Below are 18619 nucleotides of genomic sequence, written 5' to 3' on the forward strand. Positions count from 1 at the left end.
AACAAAACCTTGAGGTTTCGTGGGTAAACAAGGTTAATTGTTTAGATACCTGGTTTGACTGAGGAATAATGAGAAGCTTACGTGAATTCCGTTCGAAAATCGCAAACCGACTATCTTAATTCTGCATTCCGAACATTTACGTTTGCATTAATACATTTATCCTGCTGACACTGGAAATCAGAAAAGTAAAAATGCAGCATCTGGGAAGCGAGAACGAGAGCTCTAATTTCGAGTGAGTTTGACTGTTCTGCCGAGTTGTCGATTAACAATCCAGTCGTTGATTTGAAATGAGTGGTTTCGTCTGTCACTCAGCGTTTTGATACAGTGCCAGATCTGTGGAAGAGCCTCAAATCGGACACACTCCAATTCGCAAGAACAGATCATGTTTGCATTGTCACCCCTTTTTCTTCTTTTCCAGTCAGACTCTCTGTATTCAATCTCTTCTGTGGTGACAACTAAAACCTCTACTGGCAGCGGTGGGATTCGAACCCACGCCCCCGCAGAGACTGGAGCCTAAATCCAGCGCCTTAGACCACTCGGCCACGCTACCACATGAAGCAGGGCCTTCGTCATACTCTTCACTGGCACTGATCCTGAAATAGATCAGAAGCAAAGTAGTTGGGACCAGCCCTTGGGAACGTCGAGCCTGCTTCGGCAGCTGATTAGATCATCATGAACTGTGGCAGAAACAGAAATTATCTCCACACAATGGCTTGCAACGAAGGCTCGGCAACATTTCAACTGTCCTTCACCTCGCTTCTTTCTGAATCTCCTGTTCCGAAATGACAACAACATTTCCTGTTGATTTTTTGCAGAATGGGACACAGTGTGACAATGAGATTTATGTGTTCTGCCATGATACATATGACTTCCAACTCACCCTTGTGGCAAGAACAACAAAACCTTAAATTCAGAGCGCGCAATCAAAAGAGCAGTGACAGAAATGTCAAATGTTGGCCACCACAGACGTTACAGGTTTCCACAATGTTCACAAACATGAGCGCCGAAGGATCCTGTTCGATCTCTGCCTCTGGTGCAGTCTGCAGTTTGTGCAGTGTACGTGTGCAGATTGTGCATTCTCCCATGTCTGCGTGGTCCTCAGTCCTACAAAACAAGAATGCACAAAATAGGTGGATTGGCGACCATTAACAGGAGTTTCAGGGAAAAGACAGGGAATGAAGGAACACATTTTATCGGGAGGGAAATTTTGTATCCTGAGTCTGGACAGCCAACCGTTCCCCGTCGCCGCCCCCCTTTACCCGCACCAGACTCCGCCCCCATGTTTTCCCATTTACCGACCAGCGTCCGACTATGTCGGAGAAACTTAACGCTCATGAAGAAAGTCTGAAATGAAAATAAAACCTACAGGTTTCATGGGTAAACCAGGTTAATTCTGGTTAGAATAAGGAATGATGAGAAGCCTACGTGATTTCTGTTACAAAGCCCCAATTCCACCATCTGAATTCTGGGCCTCAAACACAAGCTCTACGATTGCACTGAAATAATTATACTGTGGCCGCTGGAAATGTGCATGAAAAAAGAAAATACAGCATCTGTGATGAGAGAAATACAGTAAGAAGTCTTCCAACACCAGGTTAAAGTCCAAGAGGGTTAATCAAATCACGAGCTTTCCACTGTTCCTTCCTCAGGTGAATGAAGAGATAAATCGAGTTCTCATTTCATGTCAGCATGACCCTTCTGCAGCGTTTACTATTTAAAATCCTGTTGTTGATTGAAACCAATGTTGTCGTCTGTCATTCGGAATTTTGATCCTGTGCCATATCTGGGGAAGTGCCTCAACGCCGACACACACTCCATTCCGCAAGAAAACTAAGCATTTGCCTTGGGTCTCCTCTTTGTTTTTTTTCAGACAGACGCACAAGCTCTGTATTCAATGAGATGTAGATCCCAAAACTGCAAACGTTACTGGCAGCGGTGGGATTCGAACCCACGCCTCTGCAGAGACTGGAGCCTTAATTCAGCACCTTAGACCGCTCGGCCTCGCTACCACATCGGATGCCATCTTAATCGTGCCCTTCCTGATACTGAGATAGGTCAGTTTGACAGATCTGTCATTGGACTCGAAACGTTACATCTTTCCTCTGCCTGCAGATGCTGCCAGCATTTTCTCTTTAGATCAGAAGCAAAGGAATTGTGAAAAGCCCTTGGCAATTGTGAGCCTGCTCCGTCAGCGATTCAGAACTGTGCAACCAACAAGTCATCTCCAGCCTGAAACACAACAGGTTGCAACGACGTCTATCGCGTGTGTGTGTTTGAAGCTGGGACGACTTTAAGTGTGTTGGATGCGCGATTAACATTTATCTAACACCTAACCTGTTGTATTTGTGCTATACTTAATTATCATTATTGTCAATAATCAAATTAATTGTGTTTACATTTGAAAACCTTTTGACAGTCGATGTTGAACAGCTGAGGGCAAACTACTTCAGATGTTTTCCTAGAAATATTTATTAATTTCAATTCTGATGAGTCTCCGTGTAAAGTGGGCATGGCATTAACTGCGCACTGGTTAGGGCACAGTAACACGACCTGAAATAATTCAGAATGTGATGGACGCCAGTTTCTTTCACTCATAAATATCTGGCGTGTGCTGTCTCATCCGTTTTACAGGAGCCGCAGTGTGTGCTGCGAGGGTGTTGTGAATTTCAGCTTGTGCGACTATTTCACCTCACTGTCAATAGAATGTTCCAACTCACGGCAATCGAAGCTGTTCTTGGCTGATTATGTCTCCAGTGCTTATAGAAACTGAGGTCGTGACAGCAGCAACCCGGGAGGGGAGGGGAGGGCGGGAGGGAGGGGGGGGGGAGGGTGTGGGGGAGGGGAGGGGGGGGGGGGAGGGGGCACGCGGGTAGGGGGTGGGGGGGATTCTTGTTAAGTAGGGGGGTTTGACTTTGTGTTGATATAATTCAAATGTAGGGGGGGTTAAAATGTTTGTACTCTGAAAAATTTCTTCAATAAAAAGTATTTAAAAAAAAAAAGATTATGTCTCCAGTGCTTCAAGGAAACATGTCACTTTATCGGAGAAACCTAACGCTGATGAAGAAAGTCTTAAATTAAAACAAAACCTTGAGTTTTCGTGGGTAAACAAGGTTAATTGTTTAGATACCTGGTTTGACTGAGGAATAATGAGAAGCTTACGTGAATTCCGTTCGAAAATCGCAAACCGACTATCTTAATTCTGCATTCCGAACATTTACGTTTGCATTAATACATTTATCCTGCTGACACTGGAAATCAGAAAAGAGAAAATGCAGCATCTGGGAAGCGAGAACGAGAGCTCTAATTTCGAGTGAGTCTGGACAGCCAACCGTTCCCCGTCACCGCCCCCCTTTACCCGCAGCAGACTCCGCCGCCACGTTTTCCCATTTACCGACCAGCGTCCGACTATGTCGGAGAAACGTAACGCTGATGAAGAAAGTCTGAAATGAAAATAAAACCTACAGGTTTCATGGGTAAACCAGGTTAATTCTGGTTAGAATAAGGAATGATGAGAAGCCTACGTGATTTCTGTTACAAAGCCCCAATTCCACCATCTGAATTCTGGGCCTCAAACACAAGCTCTACGATTGCACTGAAATAATTATACTGTGGCCGCTGAAAATGTGCATGAAAAAAGAAAATACAGCATCTGTGATGAGAGAAATACAGTAAGAAGTGTCCCAACACCAGGTTAAAGTCCAAGAGGGTTAATCAAATCACGAGCTTTCCACTGTTCCTTCCTCAGGTGAATGAAGAGAGAAATCGAGTTCTCATTTCATGTCAGCATGACCCTTCTGCAGCGTTTACTATTTAAAATCCTGTTGTTGATTGAAACCAATGTTGTCGTCTGTCATTCGGCATTTTGATCCGGTGCCATATCTGGGGAAGTGCCTCAAGGCCCACACACTCCATTCCGCAAGAAAACTAAGCATTTGCTCTTTTTCAGACAGACGCACAAGCTCTGTGTTCAATGAGATGTAGATCCCAAAAGTGCAAACGTTACTGACAGCGGTGGGATTCGAACCCACGCCTCCGCAGAGACTGGAGCCTTAATCCAGCACCTTAGACCGCTCGGCCACGCTACCACATCGAATGCTATGTTAATCGTGCCCTTCCTGATACTGAGATGGGTCAGTTTGACAGATCTGTCATTGGACTCGAAACGTTACATCTTTCCTCTGCCTGCAGATGCTGCCAGCATTTTCTCTTTAGATCAGAAGCAAAGGAATTGTGAAAAGCCCTTGGCAATTGCGAGCCTGCTCCGTCAGCGATTCAGAACTGTGCAACCAACAAGTCATCTCCAGCCTGAAACACAACGGGTTGCAACGACGTCTATCGCGTGTGTGTGTTTGAAGCTGGGACGACTTTAAGTGTGTTGGATGCGCGATTAACATTTATCTAACACCTAACCTGTTGTATTTGTGCTATACTTAATTATCATTATTGTCAATAATCAAATTAATTGTGTTTACATTTGAAAACCTTTTGACTGTCGATGTTGAACAGCTGAGGGCAAACTACTTCAGATGTTTTCCTAGAAATATTTATTAATTTCAATTCTGATGAGTCTCCGTGTAAAGTGGGCATGGCATTAACTGCGCACTGGTTAGGGCACAGTAACACGACCTGAAATAATTCAGAATGTGATGGACGGCAGTTTCTTTCACTCATAAATATCTGGCGTGTGCTGTTTCATCCGTTTTACAGGAGCCGCAGTGTGTGCTGGGAGGGTGTTGTGAATTTCAGCTTGTGCGACTATTTCACCTCACTGTCAATAGAATGTTCCAACTCACGGCAATCGAAGCTGTTCTTGGCTGATTATGTCTCCAGTGCTTCAAGGAAACATGTCACTTTATCGGAGAAACCTAACGCTGATGAAGAAAGTCTGAAATTAAAACAAAACCTTGAGGTTTCGTGGGTAAACAAGGTTAATTGTTTAGATACCTGGTTTGACTGAGGAATAATGAGAAGATTACGTGAATTCCGTTCGAAAATCGCAAACCGACTATCTTAATTCTGCATTCCGAACATTTACGTTTGCATTAATACATTTATCCTGCTGACACTGGAAATCAGAAAAGAGAAAATGCAGCATCTGGGAAGCGAGAACGAGAGCTCTAATTTCGAGTGAGTTTGACTGTTCTGCCGAGTTGTCGATTAACAATCCAGTCGTTGATTTGAAATGAGTGGTTTCGTCTGTCACTCAGCGTTTTGATACAGTGCCAGATCTGTGGAAAAACCTCTAATCGGACACACTCCAATTCGCAAGAACAGATCATGTTTGCATTGTCACCCCTTTTTCTTCTTTTCCAGTCAGACTCTCTGTATTCAATCTCTTCTGTGGTGACAACTAAAACCTCTACTGGCAGCGGTGGGATTCGAACCCACGCCCCCGCAGAGACTGGAGCCTAAATCCAGCGCCTTAGACCGCTCGGCCACGCTACCACATGAAGCAGGGCCTTCGTCATACTCTTCACTAGCACTGATCCTGAAATAGATCAGAAGTAAAGTAGTTGGGACCAGCCCTTGGGAACGTCGAGCCTGCTTCGGCAGCTGATTAGATCATCATGAACTGTGGCAGAAACAGAAATTATCTCCAGTCTGAAACACAATGGCTTGCAACGAAGGCTCGGCAACATTTCAACTGTCCTTCACCTCGCTTCTTTCTGAATCTCCTGTTCCGAAATGACAACAACATTTCCTGTTGATTTTTTGCAGAATGGGACACAGTGTGACAATGAGATTTATGTGTTCTACCATGATATATATGACTTCCAACTCACCCTTGTGGCAAGAACAACAAAACCTTAAATTCAGAGCGCGCAATCAAAAGAGCAGTGACAGAAATGTCAAATATTGGCCACCACAGACGTTACAGGTTTCCACAACGTTCACAAACAGTGCGCCGAAGATCCTGTCGATCTCTGCCTCTGGTGCAGTCTGCAGTTTGTGCAGTGTACGTGTGCAGATTGTGCATTCTCCCATGTCTGCGTGGTCCTCAGTCCTACAAAACAAGAATGCACAAAATAGGTGGGTTGGCGACCTTTAACAGGAGTTTCAGGGAAAAGACAGGGAATGAAGGAACACATTTTATCGTGAGGGAAATTTTGTATCCTGAGTCTGGACAGCCAACCGTTCCCCGTCGCCGCCCCCCTTTACCCGCACCAGACTCCGCCCCCACGTTTTCCCATTTACCGACCAGCGTCCGACTATGTCGGAGAAACGTAACGCTGATGAAGAAAGTCTGAAATGAAAATAAAACCTACAGGTTTCATGGGTAAACCAGGTTAATTCTGGTTAGAATAAAAAACGATGAGAAGCCTACGTGATTTCTGTTACAAAGCCCCAATTCCACCATCTGAATTCTGGGCCTCAAACACAAGCTCTACGATTGCACTGAAATAATTATACTGTGGCCGCTGGAAATGTGCATGAAAAAAGAAAATACAGCATCTGTGATGAGAGAAATACAGTAAGAAGTGTCCCAACACCAGGTTAAAGTCCAAGAGGGTTAATCAAATCACGAGCTTTCCACTGTTCCTTCCTCAGGTGAATGAAGAGAGAAATCGAGTTCTCATTTCATGTCAGCATGACCCTTCTGCAGCGTTTACTATTTAAAATCCTGTTGTTGATTGAAACCAATGTTGTCGTCTGTCATTCGGCATTTTGATCCGGTGCCATATCTGGGGAAGTGCCTCAAGGCCCACACACTCCATTCCGCAAGAAAACTAAGCATTTGCTCTTTGTTCTTTTTCAGACAGACGCACAAGCTCTGTGTTCAATGAGATGTAGATCCCAAAAGTGCAAACGTTACTGGCAGCGGTGGGATTCGAACCCACGCCTCCGCAGAGACTGGAGCCTTAATCCAGCGCCTTAGACCGCTCGGCCACGCTACCACATCGAATACTATGTTAATCGTGCCCTTCCTGATACTGAGATGGGTCAGTTTGACAGATCTGTCATTGGACTCGAAACGTTACATCTTTCCTCTGCCTGCAGATGCTGCCAGCATTTTCTCTTTAGATCAGAAGCAAAGGAATTGTGAAAAGCCCTTGGCAATTGCGAGCCTGCTCCGTCAGCGATTCAGAACTGTGCAATCAACAAGTCATCTCCAGCCTGAAACACAACGGGTTGCAACGACGTCTATCGCGTGTGTGTGTTTGAAGCTGGGACGACTTTAAGTGTGTTGGATGCGCGATTAACATTTATCTAACACCTAACCTGTTATATTTGTGCTATACTTAATTATCATTATTGTCAATAATCAAATTAATTGTGTTTACATTTGAAAACCTTTTGACTGTCGATGTTGAACAGCTGAGGGCAAACTACTTCAGATGTTTTCCTAGAAATATTTATTAATTTCAATTCTGATGAGTCTCCGTGTAAAGTGGGCATGGCATTAACTGCGCACTGGTTAGGGCACAGTAACACGACCTGAAATAATTCAGAATGTGATGGACGGCAGTTTCTTTCACTCATAAATATCTGGCGTGTGCTGTCTCATCCGTTTTACAGGAGCCGCAGTGTTTGCTGGGAGGGTGTTGTGAATTTCAGCTTGTGCGACTATTTCACCTCACTGTCAATAGAATGTTCCAACTCACGGCAATCGAAGCTGTTCTTGGCTGATTATGTCTCCAGTGCTTCAAGGAAACATGTCACTTTATCGGAGAAACCTAACGCTGATGAAGAAAGTCTGAAATTAAAACAAAACCTTGAGGTTTCGTGGGTAAACAAGGTTAATTGTTTAGATACCTGGTTTGACTGAGGAATAATGAGAAGCTTACGTGAATTCCGTTCGAAAATCGCAAACCGACTATCTTAATTCTGCATTCCGAACATTTACGTTTGCATTAATACATTTATCCTGCTGACACTGGAAATCAGAAAAGAGAAAATGCAGCAACTGGGAAGCGAGAACGAGAGCTATAATTTCGAGTGAGTTTGACTGTTCTGCTGAGTTGTCGATTAACAATCCAGTCGTTGATTTGAAATGAGTGGTTTCGTCTGTCACTCAGCGTTTTGATACAGTGCCAGATCTGTGGAAAAACCTCTAATCGGACACACTCCAATTCGCAAGAACAGATCATGTTTGCATTGTCACCCCTTTTTCTTCTTTTCCAGTCAGACTCTCTGTATTCAATCTCTTCTGTGGTGACAACTAAAACCTCTACTGGCAGCGGTGGAATTTGAACCCACGCCCCCGCAGAGACTGAAGCCTAAATCCAGCGCCTTAGACCACTCGGCCACGCTACCACATGAAGGAGAGCCTTCGTCATACTCTTCACTGGCACTGATCCTGAAATAGATCAGAAGTAAAGTAGTTGGGACCAGCCCTTGGGAACGTCGAGCCTGCTTCGGCAGCTGATTAGATCATCATGAACTGTGGCAGAAACAGAAATTATCTCCAGTCTGAAACACAATGGCTTGCAACGAAGGCTCGGCAACATTTCAACTGTCCTTCACCTCGCTTCTTTCTGAATCTCCTGTTCCGAAATGACAACAACATTTCCTGTTGATTTTTTGCAGAATGGGACACAGTGTGACAATGAGATTTATGTGTTCTACCATGATATATATGACTTCCAACTCACCCTTGTGGCAAGAACAACAAAACCTTAAATTCAGAGCGCGCAATCAAAAGAGCAGTGACAGAAATGTCAAATATTGGCCACCACAGACGTTACAGGTTTCCACAACGTTCACAAACAGTGCGCCAAAGATCCTGTCGATCTCTGCCTCTGGTGCAGTCTGCAGTTTGTGCAGTGTACGTGTGCAGATTGTGCATTCTCCCATGTCTGCGTGGTCCTCAGTCCTACAAAACAAGAATGCACAAAATAGGTGGGTTGGCGACCTTTAACAGGAGTTTCAGGGAAAAGACAGGGAATGAAGGAACACATTTTATCGTGAGGGAAATTTTGTATACTGAGTCTGGACAGCCAACCGTTCCCCGTCGCCGCCCCCCTTTACCCGCACCAGACTCCGCCCCCACGTTTTCCCATTTACCGACCAGCGTCCGACTATGTCGGAGAAACGTAACGCTGATGAAGAAAGTCTGAAATGAAAATAAAACCTACAGGTTTCATGGGTAAACCAGGTTAATTCTGGTTAGAATAAGGAATGATGAGAAGCCTACGTGATTTCTGTTACAAAGCCCCAATTCCACCATCTGAATTCTGGGCCTCAAACACAAGCTCTACGATTGCACTGAAATAATTATACTGTGGCCGCTGGAAATGTGCATGAAAAAAGAAAATACAGCATCTGTGATGAGAGAAATACAGTAAGAAGTGTCCCAACACCAGGTTAAAGTCCAAGAGGGTTAATCAAATCACGAGCTTTCCACTGTTCCTTCCTCAGGTGAATGAAGAGAGAAATCGAGTTCTCATTTCATGTCAGCATGACCCTTCTGCAGCGTTTACTATTTAAAATCCTGTTGTTGATTGAAACCAATGTTGTCGTCTGTCATTCGGCATTTTGATCCGGTGCCATATCTGGGGAAGTGCCTCAAGGCCCACACACTCCATTCCGCAAGAAAACTAAGCATTTGCTCTTTTTCAGACAGACGCACAAGCTCTGTGTTCAATGAGATGTAGATCCCAAAAGTGCAAACGTTACTGGCAGCGGTGGGATTCGAACCCACGCCTCCACAGAGACTGGAGCCTTAATCCAGCGCCTTAGACCGCTCGGCCACGCTACCACATCCAATACTATGTTAATCGTGCCCTTCCTGATACTGAGATGGGTCAGTTTGACAGATCTGTCATTGGACTCGAAACGTTACATCTTTCCTCTGCCTGCAGATGCTGCCAGCATTTTCTCTTTAGATCAGAAGCAAAGGAATTGTGAAAAGCCCTTGGCAATTGCGAGCCTGCTCCGTCAGCGATTCAGAACTGTGCAACCAACAAGTCATCTCCAGCCTGAAACACAACGGGTTGCAACGACGTCTATCGCGTGTGTGTGTTTGAAGCTGGGACGACTTTAAGTGTGTTGGATGCGCGATTAACATTTATCTAACACCTAACCTGTTGTATTTGTGCTATACTTAATTATCATTATTGTCAATAATCAAATTAATTGTGTTTACATTTGAAAACCTTTTGACTGTCGATGTTGAACAGCTGAGGGCAAACTACTTCAGATGTTTTCCTAGAAATATTTATTAATTTCAATTCTGATGAGTCTCCGTGTAAAGTGGGCATGGCATTAACTGCGCACTGGTTAGGGCACAGTAACACGACCTGAAATAATTCAGAATGTGATGGACGGCAGTTTCTTTCACTCATAAATATCTGGCGTGTGCTGTCTCATCCGTTTTACAGGAGCCGCAGTGTGTGCTGCGAGGGTGTTGTGAATTTCAGCTTGTGCGACTATTTCACCTCACTGTCAATAGAATGTTCCAACTCACGGCAATCGAAGCTGTTCTTGGCTGATTATGTCTCCAGTGCTTCAAGGAAACATGTCACTTTATCGGAGAAACCTAACGCTGATGAAGAAAGTCTGAAATTAAAACAAAACCTTGAGGTTTCGTGGGTAAACAAGGTTAATTGTTTAGATACCTGGTTTGACTGAGGAATAATGAGAAGCTTACGTGAATTCCGTTCGAAAATCGCAAACCGACTATCTTAATTCTGCATTCCGAACATTTACGTTTGCATTAATACATTTATCCTGCTGACACTGGAAATCAGAAAAGAGAAAATGCAGCATCTGGGAAGCGAGAACGAGAGCTCTAATTTCGAGTGAGTTTGACTGTTCTGCCGAGTTGTCGATTAACAATCCAGTCGTTGATTTGAAATGAGTGGTTTCGTCTAATCACTCAGCGTTTTGATACAGTGCCAGATCTGTGGAAAAACCTCTAATCGGACACACTCCAATTCGCAAGAACAGATCATGTTTGCATTGTCACCCCTTTTTCTTCTTTTCCAGTCAGACTCTCTGTATTCAATCTCTTCTGTGGTGACAACTAAAACCTCTACTGGCAGCGGTGGGATTCGAACCCACGCCCCCGCAGAGACTGGAGCCTAAATCCAGCGCCTTAGACCGCTCGGCCACGCTACCACATGAAGCAGGGCCTTCGTCATACTCTTCACTAGCACTGATCCTGAAATAGATCAGAAGTAAAGTAGTTGGGACCAGCCCTTGGGAACGTCGAGCCTGCTTCGGCAGCTGATTAGATCATCATGAACTGTGGCAGAAACAGAAATTATCTCCAGACTGAAACACAATGGCTTGCAACGAAGGCTCGGCAACATTTCAACTGTCCTTCACCTCGCTTCTTTCTGAATCTCCTGTTCCGAAATGACAACAACATTTCCTGTTGATTTTTTGCAGAATGGGACACAGTGTGACAATGAGATTTATGTGTTCTACCATGATATATATGACTTCCAACTCACCCTTGTGGCAAGAACAACAAAACCTTAAATTCAGAGCGCGCAATCAAAAGAGCAGTGACAGAAATGTCAAATATTGGCCACCACAGACGTTACAGGTTTCCACAACGTTCACAAACAGTGCGCCGAAGATCCTGTCGTTCTCTGCCTCTGGTGCAGTCTGCAGTTTGTGCAGTGTACGTGTGCAGATTGTGCATTCTCCCATGTCTGCGTGGTCCTCAGTCCTACAAAACAAGAATGCACAAAATAGGTGGGTTGGCGACCTTTAACAGGAGTTTCAGGGAAAAGACAGGGAATGAAGGAACACATTTTATCGTGAGGGAAATTTTGTATACTGAGTCTGGACAGCCAACCGTTCCCCGTCGCCGCCCCCCTTTACCCGCACCAGACTCCGCCCCCACGTTTTCCCATTTACCGACCAGCGTCCGACTATGTCGGAGAAACGTAACGCTGATGAAGAAAGTCTGAAATGAAAATAAAACCTACAGGTTTCATGGGTAAACCAGGTTAATTCTGGTTAGAATAAGGAATGATGAGAAGCCTACGTGATTTCTGTTACAAAGCCCCAATTCCACCATCTGAATTCTGGGCCTCAAACACAAGCTCTACGATTGCACTGAAATAATTATACTGTGGCCGCTGGAAATGTGCATGAAAAAAGAAAATACAGCATCTGTGATGAGAGAAATACAGTAAGAAGTGTCCCAACACCAGGTTAAAGTCCAAGAGGGTTAATCAAATCACGAGCTTTCCACTGTTCCTTCCTCAGGTGAATGAAGAGAGAAATCGAGTTCTCATTTCATGTCAGCATGACCCTTCTGCAGCGTTTACTATTTAAAATCCTGTTGTTGATTGAAACCAATGTTGTCGTCTGTCATTCGGCATTTTGATCCGGTGCCATATCTGGGGAAGTGCCTCAAGGCCCACACACTCCATTCCGCAAGAAAACTAAGCATTTGCTCTTTGTTCTTTTTCAGACAGACGCACAAGCTCTGTGTTCAATGAGATGTAGATCCCAAAAGTGCAAACGTTACTGGCAGCGGTGGGATTCGAACCCACGCCTCCGCAGAGACTGGAGCCTTAATCCAGCGCCTTAGACCGCTCGGCCACGCTACCACATCAAATACTATGTTAATCGTGCCCTTCCTGATACTGAGATGGGTCAGTTTGACAGATCTGTCATTGGACTCGAAACGTTACATCTTTCCTCTGCCTGCAGATGCTGCCAGCATTTTCTCTTTAGATCAGAAGCAAAGGAATTGTGAAAAGCCCTTGGCAATTGCGAGCCTGCTCCGTCAGCGATTCAGAACTGTGCAACCAACAAGTCATCTCCAGCCTGAAACACAACGGGTTGCAACGACGTCTATCGCGTGTGTGTGTTTGAAGCTGGGACGACTTTAAGTGTGTTGGATGCGCGATTAACATTTATCTAACACCTAACCTGTTGTATTTGTGCTATACTTAATTATCATTATTGTCAATAATCAAATTAATTGTGTTTACATTTGAAAACCTTTTGACTGTCGATGTTGAACAGCTGAGGGCAAACTACTTCAGATGTTTTCCTAGAAATATTTATTAATTTCAATTCTGATGAGTCTCCGTGTAAAGTGGGCATGGCATTAACTGCGCACTGGTTAGGGCACAGTAACACGACCTGAAATAATTCAGAATGTGATGGACGGCAGTTTCTTTCACTCATAAATATCTGGCGTGTGCTGTCTCATCCGTTTTACAGGAGCCGCAGTGTTTGCTGCGAGGGTGTTGTGAATTTCAGCTTGTGCGACTATTTCACCTCACTGTCAATAGAATGTTCCAACTCACGGCAATCGAAGCTGTTCTTTGCTGATTGTGTCTCCAGTGCTTCAAGGAAACATGTCACTTTATCGGAGAAACCTAACGCTGATGAAGAAAGTCTGAAATTAAAACAAAACCTTGAGGTTTCGTGGGTAAACAAGGTTAATTGTTTAGATACCTGGTTTGACTGAGGAATAATGAGAAGCTTACGTGAATTCCGTTCGAAAATCGCAAACCGACTATCTTAATTCTGCATTCCGAACATTTACGTTTGCATTAATACATTTATCCTGCTGACACTGGAAATCAGAAAAGAGAAAATGCAGCATCTGGGAAGCGAGAACGAGAGCTCTAATTTCGAGTGAGTTTGACTGTTCTGCCGAGTTGTCGATTAACAATCCAGTCGTTGATTTGAAATGAGTGGTTTCGTCTGTCACTCAGCGTTTTGATACAGTGCCAGATCTGTGGAAAAACCTCTAATCGGACACACTCCAATTCGCAAGAACAGATCATGTTTGCATTGTCACCCCTTTTTCTTCTTTTCCAGTCAGACTCTCTGTATTCAATCTCTTCTGTGGTGACAACTAAAACCTCTACTGGCAGCGGTGGGATTCGAACCCACGCCCCCGCAGAGACTGGAGCCTAAATCCAGCGCCTTAGACCGCTCGGCCACGCTACCACATGAAGCAGGGCCTTCGTCATACTCTTCACTAGCACTGATCCTGAAATAGATCAGAAGTAAAGTAGTTGGGACCAGCCCTTGGGAACGTCGAGCCTGCTTCGGCAGCTGATTAGATCATCATGAACTGTGGCAGAAACAGAAATTATCTCCAGTCTGAAACACAATGGCTTGCAACGAAGGCTCGGCAACATTTCAACTGTCCTTCACCTCGCTTCTTTCTGAATCTCCTGTTCCGAAATGACAACAACATTTCCTGTTGATTTTTTGCAGAATGGGACACAGTGTGACAATGAGATTTATGTGTTCTACCATGATATATATGACTTCCAACTCACCCTTGTGGCAAGAACAACAAAACCTTAAATTCAGAGCGCGCAATCAAAAGAGCAGTGACAGAAATGTCAAATATTGGCCACCACAGACGTTACAGGTTTCCACAACGTTCACAAACAGTGCGCCGAAGATCCTGTCGATCTCTGCCTCTGGTGCAGTCTGCAGTTTGTGCAGTGTACGTGTGCAGATTGTGCATTCTCCCATGTCTGCGTGGTCCTCAGTCCTACAAAACAAGAATGCACAAAATAGGTGGGTTGGCGACCTTTAACAGGAGTTTCAGGGAAAAGACAGGGAATGAAGGAACACATTTTATCGTGAGGGAAATTTTGTATACTGAGTCTGGACAGCCAACCGTTCCCCGTCGCCGCCCCCCTTTACACGCACCAGACTCCGCCCCCACGTTTTCCCATTTACCGACCAGCGTCCGACTATGTCGGAGAAACGTAACGCTGATGAAGAAAGTCTGAAATGAAAATAAAACCTACAGGTTTCATGGGTAAACCAGGTTAATTCTGGTTAGAATAAGGAATGATGAGAAGCCTACGTGATTTCTGTTACAAAGCCCCAATTCCACCATCTGAATTCTGGGCCTCAAACACAAGCTCTACGATTGCACTGAAATAATTATACTGTGGCCGCTGGAAATGTGCATGAAAAAAGAAAATACAGCATCTGTGATGAGAGAAATACAGTAAGAAGTGTCCCAACACCAGGTTAAAGTCCAAGAGGGTTAATCAAATCACGAGCTTTCCACTGTTCCTTCCTCAGGTGAATGAAGAGAGAAATCGAGTTCTCATTTCATGTCAGCATGACCCTTCTGCAGCGTTTACTATTTAAAATCCTGTTGTTGATTGAAACCAATGTTGTCGTCTGTCATTCGGCATTTTGATCCGGTGCCATATCTGGGGAAGTGCCTCAAGGCCCACACACTCCATTCCGCAAGAAAACTAAGCATTTGCTCTTTGTTCTTTTCAGACAGACGCACAAGCTCTGTGTTCAATGAGATGTAGATCCCAAAAGTGCAAACGTTACTGGCAGCGGTGGGATTCGAACCCACGCCTCCGCAGAGACTGGAGCCTTAATCCAGCGCCTTAGACCGCTCGGCCACGCTACCACATCGAATGCTATGTTAATCGTGCCCTTCCTGATACTGAGATGGGTCAGTTTGACAGATCTGTCATTGGACTCGAAACGTTACATCTTTCCTCTGCCTGCAGATGCTGCCAGCATTTTCTCTTTAGATCAGAAGCAAAGGAATTGTGAAAAGCCCTTGGCAATTGCGAGCCTGCTCCGTCAGCGATTCAGAACTGTGCAACCAACAAGTCATCTCCAGCCTGAAACACAACAAAATCGTGAATGATTATGATGTGGTAGGCATCACACAGACATGGCTGCAGGGGGTTCAGGTCTGGCAGTTAAACATCCAAGGATATACAACCTATCGAAAAGACAGGGAGGTGGGCCGAGAGGGTGGGGTTGCCTTGTTAGTTAAGAACAAAATTAAATCTATGGCACTAAACGACATAGGGTCGGATGATGTGGAGTCTTTGTGGGTAGAATTGAGGAACCACAAAGGCAAAAAAAACCATAATGGGAGTTATGTACAGACCTCCTAACAGTGGTCAGGACCAGGGGTGCAACATGTACCGCGAAATAGAAATGGCATGTCAGAAAGGCAAGGTCACGGTGATCATGGGGGACTTCAATATGCAGGTGGATTGGGTAAATAACGTAGCCAGTGGATCCAAAGAAAAGGAATTCATGGAATGCTTACAAGATGGCTTTTTGGAACAGCTCGTCATGGAGCCCACAAGGGAGCAGGCTATTCTGGTCCTAGTGCTATGTAATGAACCAGACTTTATAAAAGATCTTAAAGTAAGGGAACACTTAGGAAGCAGTGATCATAATATGGTTGAGTTCAGTCTGCAGTTTGAAAGAGAGAAGGCAAAATCGGATGTAATGGTGTTACAGTTAAATAAAGGTAATTACGAGGGCATGAGAGAGGAACTGGCGAAAATCGACTGGAAGCAGACCCTAGTGGGGAAGACAGCAGAGCAAAAATGGCAGGAGTTTATATGCATAATTGAGGACACTGTACAGAGGTTCATCCCCAAGAAAAGAAAGATTATCCGGGGAGGGATTAGACAGCCATGGCTGACAAAGGAGGTCAGGAAATGTATCAAAGAAAAAGAGAGATCCTATAAAGTGGCCAAAAGCACCGGGAAATCAGAAGATTTGGAAGGCTACAAAAACAAACAGAGGTTAACAAAGAGACAAATAAGGAAGGAGAGGATCAAATATGAAGGCAGGCTAGCCAGTAATATAAGAAATGATAGTAAAAGTTTCTTTCAATACATAAGAAACAAACGACAGGCCAAAGTAGACATTGGGCCAATTCAAACTGATTCCGGAAGGCTAGTGATGGGAGACGAGGAAATGGCTGAAGAACTTAATAAGTACTTTGCGTCTGTCTTCACAGTGGAAGACATGAGTAATATCCCAAAAATTATAGAGGGTCAGGGGGCTGAGTTGAGTATGGTTGCCATTACAAAAGAGATGGTGCTAAAAAAGCTAAAAGGTCTTAAAATTGACAAATCTCCTGGCCCCGATGGGCTACACCCTAGAGTTCTGAGGGAGGTGGCTGAAGAAATAGCGGAAGCGTTGGTTGAGATCTTTCAAAAATCACTGGAGTCAGGGAAAGTCCCGAACGATTGGAAGATCGCTGTTGTAACCCCCTTGTTTAAGAAAGGATCATGACAAAAGATGGAAAATTATAGGCCAATTAGCCTAACCTCGGTTGTTGGTAAAATTCTAGAATCGATCGTAAAGGATGAGATTTCTAAATTCTTGGAAGAGCAGGGTCGGATTAGAACAAGTCAACATGGATTTAGTAAGGGGAGGTCGTCCCTGATGAACCTGTTAGAATTCTTTGAGGAGGTGACAAGTAGGTTAGACCATGGAAACCCAGTGGATGTGGTCTATCTGGATTTCCAAAAGGTAATTTGATAAGGTGCCACACAGGAGGCTGCTGAGTAACGTAAGGGCCCATGGTGTTCGAGGTGAGCTACTGGCATGGGTTGAGGATTGGCTGTCTGACAGAAGGCAGAGAGTCGGGATAAAAGGTTCTTTTTCGGAATGGCAGCCGGTGACCAGCGGTGTCCCACAGGGTTCAGTGTTGGGGCTGCAGCTGTTCACCATATATATTAATGATCTGGATGAAGGGACTGGGGGCATTCTAGCAAAGTTTGCCGATGATACAGTTAGGTGGTCAGGCAGGTAGTGCTGAGGAAGTGGGGAGGCTGCAGAAGGATCTAGACAGTTTGGGAGAGTGGTGCAGGAAATGGCTGATGCAATTCAACGTGAGAAAATGTGAGGTCTTGCACTTTGGAAAAAAGAATCCAAGCATAGACTACTTTCTGAACGGTGAGAAAATTCATAATGCCAAAGTACAAAGGGATCTGGGAGTGCTAGTCGAGGATTCCCTAAAGGTAAACATGCAGGTTGAATCTGTGATTAAGAAAGCGAATGCAACGTTGTCATTTATCTCAAGAGGGTTGGAATATAAAAGCAGCGATGTGCTACTGAGCCTTTATAAGGCTCTGGTTAGGCCCCATTTGGAGTACTGTGTCCAGTTTTGGGCCCCACATCTCAGGAAGGACATACTGGCACTGGAGCGTGTCCAGCGGAGATTCACACGGATGATCCCTGGAATGGCGGGTCTAACATATGATGAACGGCTGAGGATCCTGGGATTGTATTCATTGCAGTTTAGAAGGTTAAGGGGAGATCTAATAGAAACTTACAAGATAATACATGGCTTAGCAAGGGTGGACGCAAAGAAACTGTTTCCGTTAGGCGAGGAGACGAGGACCCGTGGGCACAGCCTTAGAATTAGAGGGGGTAAATTCAGAACAGAAATGCGGAGACATTTCTTCAGCCAGAGAGTGGTGGGCCTGTGGAATTCATTGCCGCAGAGTGCAGTGGAGGCCGGGACGCTAAATGGCTTCAAGGCAGAGATAGATAAATTCTTGATGTCGCGAGGAATTAAGGGCTACGGGGAGAATGCTGGTAGGTGGAGTTGAAATGGCCATCAGCCATGGTTGAATGACGGAGTGGACTCGATGGGCCGAATGGCCTTACTTCCACTCCTATGTCTTATGGTCTTATGGGTTGCAACGACGTCTATCGCGTGTGTGTGTTTGAAGCTGGGACGACTTTAAGTGTGTTGGATGCGCGATTAACATTTATCTAACACCTAAACTGTTGTATTTGTGCTATACTTAATTATCATTATTGTCAATAATCAAATTAATTGTGTTTACATTTGAAAACTTTTTGACTGTCGATGTTGAACAGCTGAGGGCAAACTACTTCAGATGTTTTCCTCGAAATATTTATTAATTTCAATTCT

At 44.6% G+C, this 18619-nt stretch overlaps 11 non-coding genes across 11 annotated transcripts; all 11 read right to left on the minus strand.

Moving 5' to 3' along the window:
* Positions 1 to 468: 468 nt before the first annotated feature.
* trnal-uag lies at positions 469 to 550 on the minus strand. Its single transcript has one exon. It is a non-coding gene; the product is annotated as a tRNA-Leu (tRNA).
* Positions 551 to 1927: 1377 nt separating this feature from the next.
* trnal-aag lies at positions 1928 to 2009 on the minus strand. The gene has a single exon. It is a non-coding gene; the product is annotated as a tRNA-Leu (tRNA).
* Positions 2010 to 4003: 1994 nt separating this feature from the next.
* Positions 4004 to 4085, minus strand: trnal-aag. Its single transcript has one exon. It is a non-coding gene; the product is annotated as a tRNA-Leu (tRNA).
* A 1278-nt stretch (positions 4086 to 5363) lies between these two features.
* On the minus strand, positions 5364 to 5445 carry trnal-uag. Its single transcript has one exon. It is a non-coding gene; the product is annotated as a tRNA-Leu (tRNA).
* A 1369-nt stretch (positions 5446 to 6814) lies between these two features.
* On the minus strand, positions 6815 to 6896 carry trnal-aag. Its single transcript has one exon. It is a non-coding gene; the product is annotated as a tRNA-Leu (tRNA).
* Positions 6897 to 8174: 1278 nt separating this feature from the next.
* trnal-uag lies at positions 8175 to 8256 on the minus strand. The gene has a single exon. It is a non-coding gene; the product is annotated as a tRNA-Leu (tRNA).
* Positions 8257 to 9618: 1362 nt separating this feature from the next.
* Positions 9619 to 9700, minus strand: trnal-aag. Its single transcript has one exon. It is a non-coding gene; the product is annotated as a tRNA-Leu (tRNA).
* A 1279-nt stretch (positions 9701 to 10979) lies between these two features.
* On the minus strand, positions 10980 to 11061 carry trnal-uag. The gene has a single exon. It is a non-coding gene; the product is annotated as a tRNA-Leu (tRNA).
* A 1369-nt stretch (positions 11062 to 12430) lies between these two features.
* trnal-aag lies at positions 12431 to 12512 on the minus strand. Its single transcript has one exon. It is a non-coding gene; the product is annotated as a tRNA-Leu (tRNA).
* Positions 12513 to 13790: 1278 nt separating this feature from the next.
* trnal-uag lies at positions 13791 to 13872 on the minus strand. The gene has a single exon. It is a non-coding gene; the product is annotated as a tRNA-Leu (tRNA).
* Positions 13873 to 15240: 1368 nt separating this feature from the next.
* Positions 15241 to 15322, minus strand: trnal-aag. Its single transcript has one exon. It is a non-coding gene; the product is annotated as a tRNA-Leu (tRNA).
* Positions 15323 to 18619: the final 3297 nt, after the last annotated feature.

Source organism: Scyliorhinus canicula, chromosome 17, assembly GCF_902713615.1.
Source record: "Scyliorhinus canicula chromosome 17, sScyCan1.1, whole genome shotgun sequence".
Taxonomy (NCBI): domain Eukaryota; kingdom Metazoa; phylum Chordata; class Chondrichthyes; order Carcharhiniformes; family Scyliorhinidae; genus Scyliorhinus; species Scyliorhinus canicula.